Source organism: Thamnophis elegans, chromosome 4, assembly GCF_009769535.1.
Source record: "Thamnophis elegans isolate rThaEle1 chromosome 4, rThaEle1.pri, whole genome shotgun sequence".
NCBI classification, from domain to species: Eukaryota; Metazoa; Chordata; class Lepidosauria; order Squamata; family Colubridae; genus Thamnophis; species Thamnophis elegans.
In genome coordinates this window covers 119,919,482-119,932,416 of record NC_045544.1, presented here as the reverse complement: position 1 = coordinate 119,932,416, position 12,935 = coordinate 119,919,482, and positions in this window count along the sequence as shown.

Genomic DNA, 12,935 nt, shown 5'->3' with positions numbered 1-12,935 from the left:
TCAGATCTCCCAAAGTTCTTTCCCCAGTGTGCAATAGCTTTCTATTAGATTCCCCTCTGTCCTGCCTTTTCAGATCTCCCAAAGTTCTTTCCCCAGCGTGTGATAGCTTTTTACTGGATTCTCCTCTGTCCTGCCTCCTCTGATCCCCTAATTTCAGCCCTTAATCCTCCAATTGTCTATTTTTGGAAGGTTTTCCCCTCTCTCCCCCCCCCCTTCATAGGAGTCCCAGAAATGTTTGCCACATGGCTTGGGGGGATGGTCATGTGACTGAGTGTGCATGAGTAATGTCAAGTTGTCCATACCCGCCCGATCACATGACTGTCAAGCCATGCCCACAAAATAGGCCACACCCACAGAATAGGTTCTAAAAATTTGAAACCCACCACTGCCACCAAGCCACGCCCCAAACACTATGCCATGCCCACCAAGGCACACCCACAAAACTGGTAGTAAAATAATTTGAATCCCACCATTGCCCTGATGACACAGATAGGTCTAGGTCCTTGTCTGCAAGGAGTATAAATCCTTCAATTCCCTATCATGCAGTCAGACCTGAAGAAGCTTCTTGGATGAGAAGTGAAACATCTTGAAAGAAAAACCAGAAAGTCCAGTTGCCTCTTGAAAAAAGCACCATTGGGACAACCATGACCTGGATGACTGAGAATCTCCACAGCCATTTAGAGAAGAGAGTATCGTTGCCACCTGCCACTGTTGGGAGAAACGTGTGGGTTTCCAGGCTGTATGTGCATTCTGTTTATACAGAAAATCAGTTTGCATAATTTGTCAATTTTTGCTATAAATTATTTTGATTAATTTGCCTGTGTAACTATTCTCAGTGCACTGAAAAGATATCTACGTGTGATAAATTTTCCAGTCAGGAGCCACAATAAGTTTTGCAAATGCCAGAAGGTTAACAACCAAGTGTATGTATTCTTGACTAGTTATGCTTTTTGTAATGTTCAGTGCCCTTGCTAATGCACTTTAATTTGCGCTCGGTTTACTAGTTACCTGAATCTTGTAAATTGGAGCAAATGCCTATATGCATTAATCTGTCTAACCTTTGACTGACTTGCTAATGAATAAACAGTACTGTATTAATGTTCACTAGTGCAAATAGTTATTAAATTATCGTTTTAAATTAAGTGTTGCACATTGCCCAGAGTTACTTCTTTTGGAGATGGGGTGGCTATAAAAATATGATAAATAAATAAAATAAATAATGTTTAAAACCACATAATTCCACCGCTAGTCATATCCCCAGTAATAAATAGTAGCCTGTGTTTGTGCAGCTTCATTCTTGAACTAACCCATTTTAATATTAATTCAAACATGTAAACAATGACAAAGGTTAGGTTGTTCTCTAAAGGAATTTGCTAGGGTTTTATCAAGTCTTTATCAATCCTGACTGCGTGGTTAAAACTTGTACAAGCCTATTGTACAGCTGCAGTTAGATTCAGTCAGATAAAACCTTCCTACACATCAGGGTGGGTTGCTGCCAGTTTTACTACCGGTTTGCAATTGTGCGCTCGCCAGAGGTGCGCTGCACGCACATGTGCTGTTCAATGTAGATTGTTCTTCAGGCATGCACAGAATAATTTACAGTGAACTGTGCACACGTAATCCAGTGGTGGGTTTCAAAATTGTTGGAACCTACTCTGTGGGTGTGGCCTCCTTTGTGGGAGTGTCTTGCCACCCATGTGACCGGATGGGAGTGGCTTGCCACCCATGTGACCGGATATGAAATTATGAATTAGTACTTAGGTCGGTCCAAGTAGCTATTCAGAAACTCTGGCATTGAAGCATGCAAGTCATAAAGCTGTCAAGTTACAAGATCCTTGCCAGTGGTGGGTTTCAAATTGTTGGAACCTACTCTGTGGGTGTGCCTCCTTTGTGGGAGTGGCTTGCCACCCATGTGACCGGATGGGAGTGGCTTGCCGCCCATGTGACCGGATATGAAATTATGAATTAGTACTTAGGTCGGTCCAAGTAGCTATTCAGAAACTCTGGCATTGAAGCATGCAAGTCATAAAGCTGTCAAGTTACAAGATCCTTGCCAGTGGTGGGTTTCAAAAATTGTTGGAACCTCCTCTGTGGGTGTGGCCTCCTTTGTGGGAGTGGCTTGCCACCCATGTGACCGGATGGGAGTGGCTTGCCGCCCCTGTGACCGGATATGAAATTATGAATTAGTACTTAGGTCGGTCCAAGTAGCTATTCAGAAACTCTGGCATTGAAGCATGCAAGTCATAAAGCTGTCAAGTTACAAGATCCTTGCCAGTGGTGGGTTTCAAAAAAATTTGGAACCTCTTCTGTAGGTGTGGCCTGCTTTCTGGGTCCACTGGTGGAACCTCTTCTAACCGGTTCGGTAGATTTGACGAACCGGTTCTACCGAATAGGTGCGAACTGGTAGGAACCCACCTCTGATGCAATCTCTAAAAACCAAAATGGTGGCGGCCCAGCAGCGTCGAGGAAACCAGTTTGGGGGCATATCAGGCCTGTGTCGCTGCCGGTTCTGAGATCCAGGCTTGAATTCCACTATCGGTTTGGCCAAACCGGGCCAAACTAGGAGCAACCCACCTCTGCTACACATGTCCTCAAATAATTGTCAAATGCTCAATGGATGCTTGTTAGATAATTTTGCATTTGGACAGTTCCTGAAATAATTTTCAGATGTCGTATTGTGACACTGAGGATCAAATGTTTGATTAAAATGCAGACACCTGGGGAAATGTTATAAGCGGTGATTTATTATAGAAGGAGCAATTATTTTGTTTTCCGATAAAGGTTAGAAGGGTCTCATTGTCTTCACAAAATATTTATTGCTTTTTTTAAAAAAAACATCACAGTTAAGTTTTTTAAAGACATTTTACACGTGAATAACAGTACAAAAATTATATCTGAAGTTTGCAGAGCTATTATAAAGTGAATTATAAGTTTAAAAAGAAAATGAAGCACTAAAATGAAAAGCAGCAGAAAACAGTGGAAAGAAAGACCCAAATAAACAAAACTAAGAGAGAGAAAATCACATTTGGCAGCCCTAAGAGAAATGTTTTTAAAAAATCCCTCTATTGCTTGCCCATTATGGTAGCCTGTTGTGATGGCCATTAAGCAAGGTTGTGTCAGAGTATTTGCAGCATGACTACTGTTAGGAGACAACGGAGGAGCAAAACACATCACACAGAGACTTAGACATTTAACAGTGGTGTATATACAACATATACAGCAGTGTTTCTCAACCTTAGCAACTTTAAGACCTGAGGACTTCAATTTCCAGAATTCCCCAGCCAGCCATGCTGGCTGGGGAATTCTAGAAGTTGAAGTCCACAGGTCTTAAAGTTGCCAAGATTGAGAAACACTGATATAGTGGTAGCAAATACCTGACAAGTAATCAATCTTCTTCTTAACTAATAAAGAGCCGAGGTGGCGCAGTGGTTAGGGTGCAGTACTGCAGGCCACTTCAGCTGACTGTTATCTGCAGTTCAGCAGTTCAAATCTCACCGGCTCAAGGTTGACTCAGCCTTCCATCCTTCCGAGGTGGGTGAAATGAGGACCCAGACTATGGGGGTGATATGCTGACTCTGTAAACCGCTTAGAGAGGGCTGAAAGCCCTATGAAGCGGTATATAAGTCTAATTGCTATTGCTATTCTTCTTAACTCCCCACGGAGAACTTTAAAATGGATACCGTACGCAAGGAGAGAGAGAAAATGCCCTCTACTGGCTGCCTTATATAAATACCTCCTAAAGCGGTAAAGACATTTGGGGACCTCTTCATAGTCTTCAACTGGCTATACCAGGGGTGGGCTGACGTCACCGCCGGTTTGCAACCCAAGTGCAACATGCGCTGTCCTTTGTAAATTGTTATGCATGCATGATGCACAGAAACAATTTACTGTGAACTGCGCACACGCAGTCACTAAAATTCAAAATGGCCCAAGCAACAGCAAGGGAACTGGTTTTGGAGGGGCGTGTCATGCCTGGGTTGCTGCTGGTTCTGCGACCCAGTCCTGGATTCCGCAACCGTTTTGACCAAACCGGGCTGAACCGACAACAACCCATCTCTGGGCTATACCAATACTGATTCATCTTCATTGCATCAACCCTACATTTCATCAGTTTTACAGTTACATCAGCTTCACAGCTGGTCAGCTCTCAAATCTCAATACTTTAACAGATTGTCTTGATTAACAACTGCCACCGCTGCTCATCCTGATGTGGTTGTTAAGCAGCGCCTCAGGAGTGGGGGAGGCTAGCATAGGCCCAGGCCTGCCTGACTTGGCCCTCTCAAGGCTTCCCCTACCCCTTGAAACATACCAGGCTCCTCTTACTGCACCTTGGGGTCCCCCTCCCCACACATACCCATAAATGTGGCAATGTTGAATCTGCTCCTTCCCCATAGCCATGAATGTGGCAATGTTGCCGGATGCCCAAAATGCAATCACAGGACCATAGGTGGGCAGGTAGAAGACTGTCAGAACTTTGGATTCAGTTTCTTTTTTCAGATTGGGCATAACTTTAAACAGTCACTAAATGACAAGTCATAAGCCGAGTACTACCTGTAATTGAATGAAGTGTTGCATGTTTTATTTCAAGAATATCCACTCCCCTGGTTGGCAAAGGGGAATTCAGAAAGGGCCTTGGGAAAAAAAAACACTGCTATAACTGATTCACTGGTTCACTATGTATTATTTGAACTCAATCTGCTCTGACCTAGGCATCGCCAGCATCACGAAGCCAAGTCCTCGTCCCGATAGAGCCCTTTTATTTAATTTACAGTGACTTCCTCTCCAGCAAAGTCTTTCCTCTCCCACAGTCTTTCAAGTTCACAATTACTGACCTTTATCAGACTTGGAGAGTGGCCAGGCTGATATCTCTCAGATGCCACAATACTTGGCAAGAATGCAGGAATGAACTAATTGTCTCCTGCAAACACCCCTCCCCTTTCTCTCCTATTTTATTCCCTATGGGAGGGGCCATTCACCATCCACCTGTGGCCTTACTCCCAAGTTGACCCTTGTTCCTTAGCTGTTCCCTTTGTCTGGCAAATCTGCATGCACACACTGGGAACAGGCTCCAGCTGTTCGTCTGCCTCACTGATGTCTGACTCTGAAGGCAGCTGATAACTGTCAGAGAGCCCTGGACCCATCTCTGCCTCCAACACAGAGCCCTCATCGGATTCTTCCCCAGACTCCAGGACTGGCCCATGTTCCTCCCCAACTCCACACTGTTCGAGTCTGCTGTCAGCTCTCCTGGCCGTTGGTGGGCCACAACACAGTCCTCTTCATTTGCTTCCAGAGATGTTTCTTATCCACTTAACAGTGATTAAATCCATGCTGCTGGCCAACCTGCTCCCAATGAATCTAGCCACCTTTGACAAAAACTAATCGATAAATAAAACTCGTGAAAGCCTCCATTTTCCACTGGCCAAGTCCAAAGCTCCCAGTAGACCTTCACGGTGCAGTTCCTCTTGAATGTCTTCAACTAACTCAAAGGTGGGCTTCAAAAATTTCAGCAACAGGTTTTCTGCCTGGTTGCTGGGTCAGTGTGGCCACGGTGAGCATGGCCTAGTTGGCCTCCTGCACCACGGCAGGGGGGCATTTTCACCTTCCCCAGGCTCCGGGGGCTTTCCTCAAGCCTCTGAGAGGGCAAAAACTGCCTCCCCTGGGCTCTAGAGGCCCTCTGGAACTTCTGGAAGGCCCATTTTCCCCCTCCCCAAGCCTCTGTGTGGGCCCTGCACTTACTTTGCATCCAAAACGGACCATGAGGAGACTCCTGGGAGGGGAGGGGAGGGCCAGACAGGGGTGGCATTTGGAGGTTCTCTGAACCGGCCATAACGTTAGTTACAGGTTCTTCTGAACCTGGGCGAACCATAGCCACCCACCCCTGAACTAACTCTCCTGGATTGGACACTCAAGGACTTTCAGTCCAAAAGGCAAAACAAACAAACAAAATATCACTTATATGAGCTGTTAGATTCGTAGTGAATTGAAGAGGCATGAGGCAGCTGAGGTAAGTAGAACAGCTATTTATTCAATAGAACAAGCAACAACAACTATGTGCAGAGATTCAGCACCTCGCCCTGCTTGACAGCTATTTATACTAGAGCTGTCAAGCAGGGCGACCAACAGGAATGCTTAGATAGCCCGTGCTCAACCAGCCGCACCGTAGCCAATCAGGCGCGGCTGAACTGTTGCCGGCTGCCAGTCGTAAGTCGAGGACTTTAGGACTGGTCGCAAGTCAAGGTCTTAGCATGAGCCTTCAAGCACATTCAAAGATTCCCCCTCGTATTTATTAGGGTGTTTTGATTCTCATGATTGTACATTTCTTAGAACGGTGCCCCCCCCCAACCTTTTGAGCACCAGAGACCGGTTCCGTGGAGAGAGGATTTTCCAGAAACCAGAGGTGGTGTCTGTTTCACATGTTGCCTGCATCCCATGAATGGGGCTTTGCTTGTTTGCGTGGCCCAGTTTCTGGCATGCCACAGCTTGGTACCAGTCTACGGACTGAGAGTTGGGGACCCCCGTCTTAGAAGATATTCTGATGCAGTGGTGGGTTTTAAAAAAAATTTGAACCTACTCTGTGGGTATGGCCTCCTTTGTGGGAGTGGCTTGCTGGCCATGTGACCTGGTGGGAGTGGCTTGCCGGCCATGTGATATATATATCTCTCTCTCTTTCCTTCCTTTTGTCTCTCTGTCCCTTTTTCCTTTTTTTGTTTCATCTCTCTCTCAGTTTTTCTTTCCTTTTTTAAAATTTCTTTCTTTCTTCCTTTCTCTCTTTTTCTTTCTCTGTGTGACTCTCTCTCTGTGTGTGTGAGTGTGTGTGTGTGCGTGTGGCCTTCCGCAAAGCGACCAAGACTTGGCTGTTCCGGCAGGCCTGAGGCTGTTGATTTATCCAGCCCCATCCTAAGCTATGAATGTTGTGGTATTTTATTGTTGTTTTTTTAATTTTTGTATCCCCCTTCCCTTTTTATCTGTCAGCCGCCCAGAGTCTCTTGAGAGTGGGCGGCATACAAACCCAATAAATGATGAATGATGATGATGATGATGTCAGTGGTGGATTTCAAAAAATTTTGGAACCTCTTCTGTAGGTGTGGCCTGCTTTCCGGGTCCACTGGTGGAACCTCTTCTAACCGGTTCAGTAGATTTGACGAACTGGTTCTACCAAATAGGTGCGAACTGGTAGGAACCCACCTCTGTTCTGATGGCTTCAGAATCCAGGGCACAAATAAACTGAAACTGCTTCTGAAGTGCAGAAAAATGATCCATGTTTGCCGTGCTTTGAAGAAAGCAGAATGCTTCTAAATGTCGGTGAAGGAACAGAGCAGGCTGACAAGATGCAAAAACAAGTCGAGGATGAAATATAAGATGGTTGCCTAGTGACTTAATTGACTGTTTTTCCAGCATCCATTTTCTCTGAGATTAAAGTATTAAAACTAACTTGTTATTTCTAACCTCAACTACAATCTTGTTGATTACATTTGTTTGATAACTCAATTTATTCTTATCTTCCCTAGCCAGAATGCCCCATGGCCTATCTTTGCCTCATATCAACCTTCTTCTTCATAATCCATAATTTGATCATAATCCATAATTCTGAGAAATCAAAAGTTTTCTTAGGTGTCTTTGGTTTCAATATCATACCCAGGCAGTATAGAAATAATGAGTTTTATGGCTACTTATGCCTAAGAAAAATAAATGAGGTGATTTTATTGGTGACATAAAAACCCATTAGATGTCTTCTATTTACAGTTTAGTTGTTTGGACATTATCCCTCTTTCAACCATGAAAAGGACACACTTGTTTTTCTGACCTAGGCTTCCTGAGAAAGCATAAATCACAATCTTAGTCCCAAAAACCCTCTTTTATTTATACGAATTACAGTCATTCACAGTCCGCAAGGCTTCACAAACAGTCTGTGAAGATTCCAACAGATGTCTGCTCAAGTTGCCACAGTCTTTCAGGGGAATGTTGATAAGCACCCACCTTATCTTCCTTGAAAGGCTGTCAGAGACCTAATTGCCAAATGCAGAGCAAGGCCAAACTTAGCACAGAGTCAAACAGAACTTTTCAAAGCGTGAACCGACCAGATGAACTAATTGCTTCCTGAAAAAAGCTCACGTCCTGTTCGCTCCTCTTTTATGTCTTATGCGAGGGGTCAAACAACTCCAAGCCTTACTCCTGAGTCGACCCTGTTGTCTTAATTGTTCTTGCCTTCTGGCAACTCTGCGCACGTGCACACAAGAAACAGGCCCCCGCTGTTCTTCTGCCTCGCTGATGTCAGACTCCGGAGGCAGCAAATAACTACCAGATAGCTTTGGCCACCTCTCTGCCTCTGACGCTGAGCCCTCATCCGAACCTTCCCCAGATTCCAGGACTCGCCATGTTCCTCCCCAACCTCCTCACTGCCAACTCTGCTGCCAGCTCCAAAGGCCGCTGGTGGACCACAACGCTTGTGGTCCAGATGCATTTATGGCATTTCTTGTGGATTCACCATCTTACACTATGATAGCTCAATTAAATTCAAGCAAACACATGGCAGGTTTCACTTTAAAAAGACCAGTCATGTGTTCAAGATGGAAAGATAGGGTTAGACTCTAGCTTGAGTAAAGCTCTGCTACTTGTGACCACAGGGATTTGACATACAAATACAATAGCAGAGTTGAAAGCAACCTTGGAGGTCTTCTAGTCCAACCTCCTGCCTAGGCAGGAAACCCTTTACCATTCCAGACAAATGGCTATCCAACATCTTCTTAAAAACTTCCAGTGTTGGGGCATTCACAATTTCTGGAGGCAAGTTGTGCCATTGATTAATTGTTCTGTCAGGCAATTTCTCCTCAGTTCTAAGTTGCTTCTCTCCTTGATTAGTTTCCACCCGTTGCTTCTTGTAATGTTCATGTTGTTTTCTTGGGAAGAAAAGTTGTGTGGCACTGTCTTCTTCTGGATGATTTCCAACTTCCCAGCCTAACAGCCTTGCATTCTTCCTAAGTATCAGCTGCTATAGCTCTGACCCTGCTTAGTTGTTGTTGTTTTTTTAATATCAATAATAGCAGTAGCAATAGCAGTAGACTTATATACCGCTTCATAGGCCTTTCAGGCCTCTCTAAGCGGTTTACAGAGAGTCAGCATATTGCCCCCAACAATCTGGGTCCTCATTTTACCCACCTCGGAAGGATGGAAGGCTGAGTCAACCCTGAGCCGGTGAGATTTGAACCGCTGACCTGCTGATCTAGCAGTAGCCTGCAGTGCTGCATTTAACCACTGCGCCACCTTGGCTCTATCAACCATAGTTGACTACTTATTGATACGTATTATTGTAGTGGCAATGACAGTCAGTTACTTCAATCATTACATAGGGCAGTGAGGGCTAACCTTTTTGTTGTTATGGGCCAAAACCACGCGTGCACGCACAACAGCATGTACGTGTGTACCCACACCCATAATGCAATGCATGCATGATACCCCATCCCCTGTGCATTTGCATGCGACCCCCTGTTCCCCCCTTTCCCCTTCATGCATGCGTGTATGACCCCCACCCCACTCTGTTTTGAGCCTAGCAGGCCACCCTGAAGACTCCTGGGGCCAAAAATTGGGCGCGGAGGGGGGCACTGTTAGGTAAGCTCCCCGTTGGGAGAGCGAGTACATTCAGCGAAGCATAGTGAGAGTTGTGTTGGAGAACACACAAACCAGCATACAGAGACACTGCAGTTTAAATAGGCTTTTACTTTCATGGAAATAGAGGTATCAGAGTCCATCAAACAGTCTAAATCATACACGGATAAGACTATCACTCATCAATGTCTTTCATTTAAGAGATAATCCAAATAACATAGTCCAGTATCATATAAACAGTCCGGTACACAAAGTTTGCTAGCAGTTGCAAAACTTACAATAGCTCACCGCACTTTCTAACAGCCAGCTTCAAAAACACTTAGATTAGATCAGCCCAGCATCTAACAAACAGAGAGTTAACAGTCATTCTGGCTCCCTCTTATGGCCGATTGAGGAAAACAGCAACCAATCACATTTTACAGTATGATTTAAAGAAACACGTACAACATTGTTACATGATTTATATATTGCCAACCCAACCGTTAGATTATATTCCTAACAGGCACTGCCCCCACTCCCACGCATATGCATGCGACTCCTCTGACCCCCTGCGCATACGGGCATGTCTCCCGCATGCACCCTGACCTATGCGCAGCAGAGATCTGAAAATTAGCTGGCCACGAGAGGCTGAGTTGGGGCAACAGCTCGCATGCGGGTTCCAAGTGCCACTTGTGGCACACATGCCATAGGTTTGCCATCACAGTCATAGGGTAGCATTAATGTTAATCTCTGCTTTAAAACAGTCTTCATTTTAATGTTAACATCATCCTGGAAAGTATGTTTATTTTTTTATTAAAATATTTTATTGTACCTTTCTGTCCTATAAAATCCACACTCCCCTCTGGCAGGTAACAAGCTCAATTCAAAGGTGTAACATAAACAAACACTTAAAGCCATAATCAAACGTAAACAAAGACTAAGCAGCAAAAAAAAACAAAAAACACCGAAAAAGGAGACAGCCAAGAAGCTTTTCGTTTAATTTTAATATTTTGAAAGAGGAAAAACAACTGCAGTAGTTCTGCAAGCTTATTGGAACAATGAACAAGCTGATTTGTGCAAGGTGTTTTGGGCTTTAGCTGATATTAGGGTTTCTGTTTAAGTAATTTAAATTTTCAACACTAATTACAAGAAGATGCAAAATCTATAATAATTAGAAGGAAGGAGCTTTTTTTCTGTGTTGGAAGTTGCCGCTGGAATTCTTTTTTTTTTTTTTTTTTTTGAGACAATAACTCCAAAAATTTATGCTATTAAACTGGCATAACCTCTGTGTGCAGAAAAGTCTTCTATTAACTGCTGTTTGACAGAAATCTGCCTGGAAGGAGAAGATATAATGTGGACTCCAAAAATTGACTAACAACAGGGATACAGGATAACCAGAGCCTGACATTCTCCCACTGATGGAAGGCAGTCCAAGTGCATAATGCATTAGCCCAAAACTTTGGGCACAAGTTCTTCCTTCCATCAAAGGTGATCTGGCAGGAAATAATACCTTAAAAATGGAAAGGTGTAATTGTTCTTTCTTACCCCGTTCCATCATCACTCGTTCTCCAGATATCCAAGTGATGCTATCCGTTTTTACAGATACTTTAATGTGATTCATTTTATAGCTGAGCACAAATGTCTTTTTAGATGGAGGGGTCAATGAATGATTTCTCAACATTTTTTTAAGGGAAGGAGGCTGGATTCCATCTTAATGGTGATATAAAAAAACCGCATTTGATGTCTTCTGTTTACACTTTAGTTGTTTGGACATTGACATTAATTGAGGAATAGGTCAAGACTATTTATTGAATAATCATAGTTAAGTGTATTTTGACTTCTGAGGCCAAGCAAGGTCAACAGTGTTGATATTAGTGGTTTGATCTGTTGGATTATGTTAAGAGCTTTCTGCAGGGATAAGCAATCTATTTTCCTTATCCGGATGTTGATAGGCTGCAAGTTCCTGCAACTGCAACCATTCTTGGGCAATAATAAAAATGTCAAGAGTTGTTCAGCAAATTTTAAGAAGAGATTGGACAATCATTTATCTGAAATGGTATAGGGTTTCCTAAATGGTATAGGGTTTCCTGAGCAGGGATGGGACTAGAAGACCTCCAAGGTCCCTTCCAACCCTGTTATTCTGTTCTGTTAAATTTTGCAAGTTAAACATTCCCATATCCTGAATATCAGAAAAGCTACCCGTCACTTCATTCATTCAATTAAATTTGTTTGCCACCCATCTTGCTGCAAGGTGATATTGTGTGTGTGTGTGAGAGAGTGTGTGTGTGTGTGTGTTGTACATACATACACATACATACACACATGTACATATAAGCACACATACATACAGGTAGTCCTCAACTTACAATCACAACTGAGCCCAGAATTTATGTTGCTAAGTGAGAAATTTTTTAAATGAGTTATGCCCCATTCTACGACTTTCCTTGCCACAGTGGTTAAGTAAATTACTGCAGCTGTTAAATTAGTAACTGAGGTTGCTAAGTGAATCTGGCTTCCCCATTGACTTTGCTTGTCAGAAAGTCACAAAAGATGATCACGTAACCCTGGGACACTGCAACCATTGTAAATAAGAACCAGTTGTCAAGCATCTGAATGTAAGTCACAAGCCCACGGGGATGCTGCAATGGTCTTACGTGTGAAAATTGTTGATAAGTCACTTTTTTCAGTGCCGTTGTAACTTTGAATGGTCACTAAATGAACTATTGTAAGTCAAGGACTACACATACATAATATATAAAATCACAGTAAAAATACACATATACAGTAATTACTCTTGCATTTCATAGAAGAGAGTTATCTCAAATACAAATTAGCTCTGATAAGGAATTGTTGGTCCCTGTTCACTGTGAAATATCCCAGGGATAAATATGGAAGAAGAAACAGCTGAATAAGATCAGCACAATTCAGCCAACTGGAAGAATCTCACACTATTCAGGCCATAGAAAGCATCAGTGCTGATTTTTTTTGTGTTCTTTCCTAGTTTAAGCTTACCTGCCGGGGATGAATTAATTTCTCTGAGTCTATTTTACGATTTTCTGCAGGTTTGCTCTATTCTGCCATCCCACTCTCCTGAAATTTAAAACTAAAATCTGATTCCAATCATCCATGCATATCCTATTTGCCCTTTCTTTTTATATCTCCTGCGTCTTCTGAATCTTTCCTCAATCTATACCGGGGATTGTACAGAGATTCAAAAAGGTTGAAAGAACCAAAACCTGTGAGAAGGAACAAATTCCAGAAAGGAGTTTTCATTTCCTGAAAAAGGAGCAAATTCCAGAAAGGAGTTTTCATTCCCTACAAAATGAGAAAATTCCAGAAAGACGGAAGGAAGG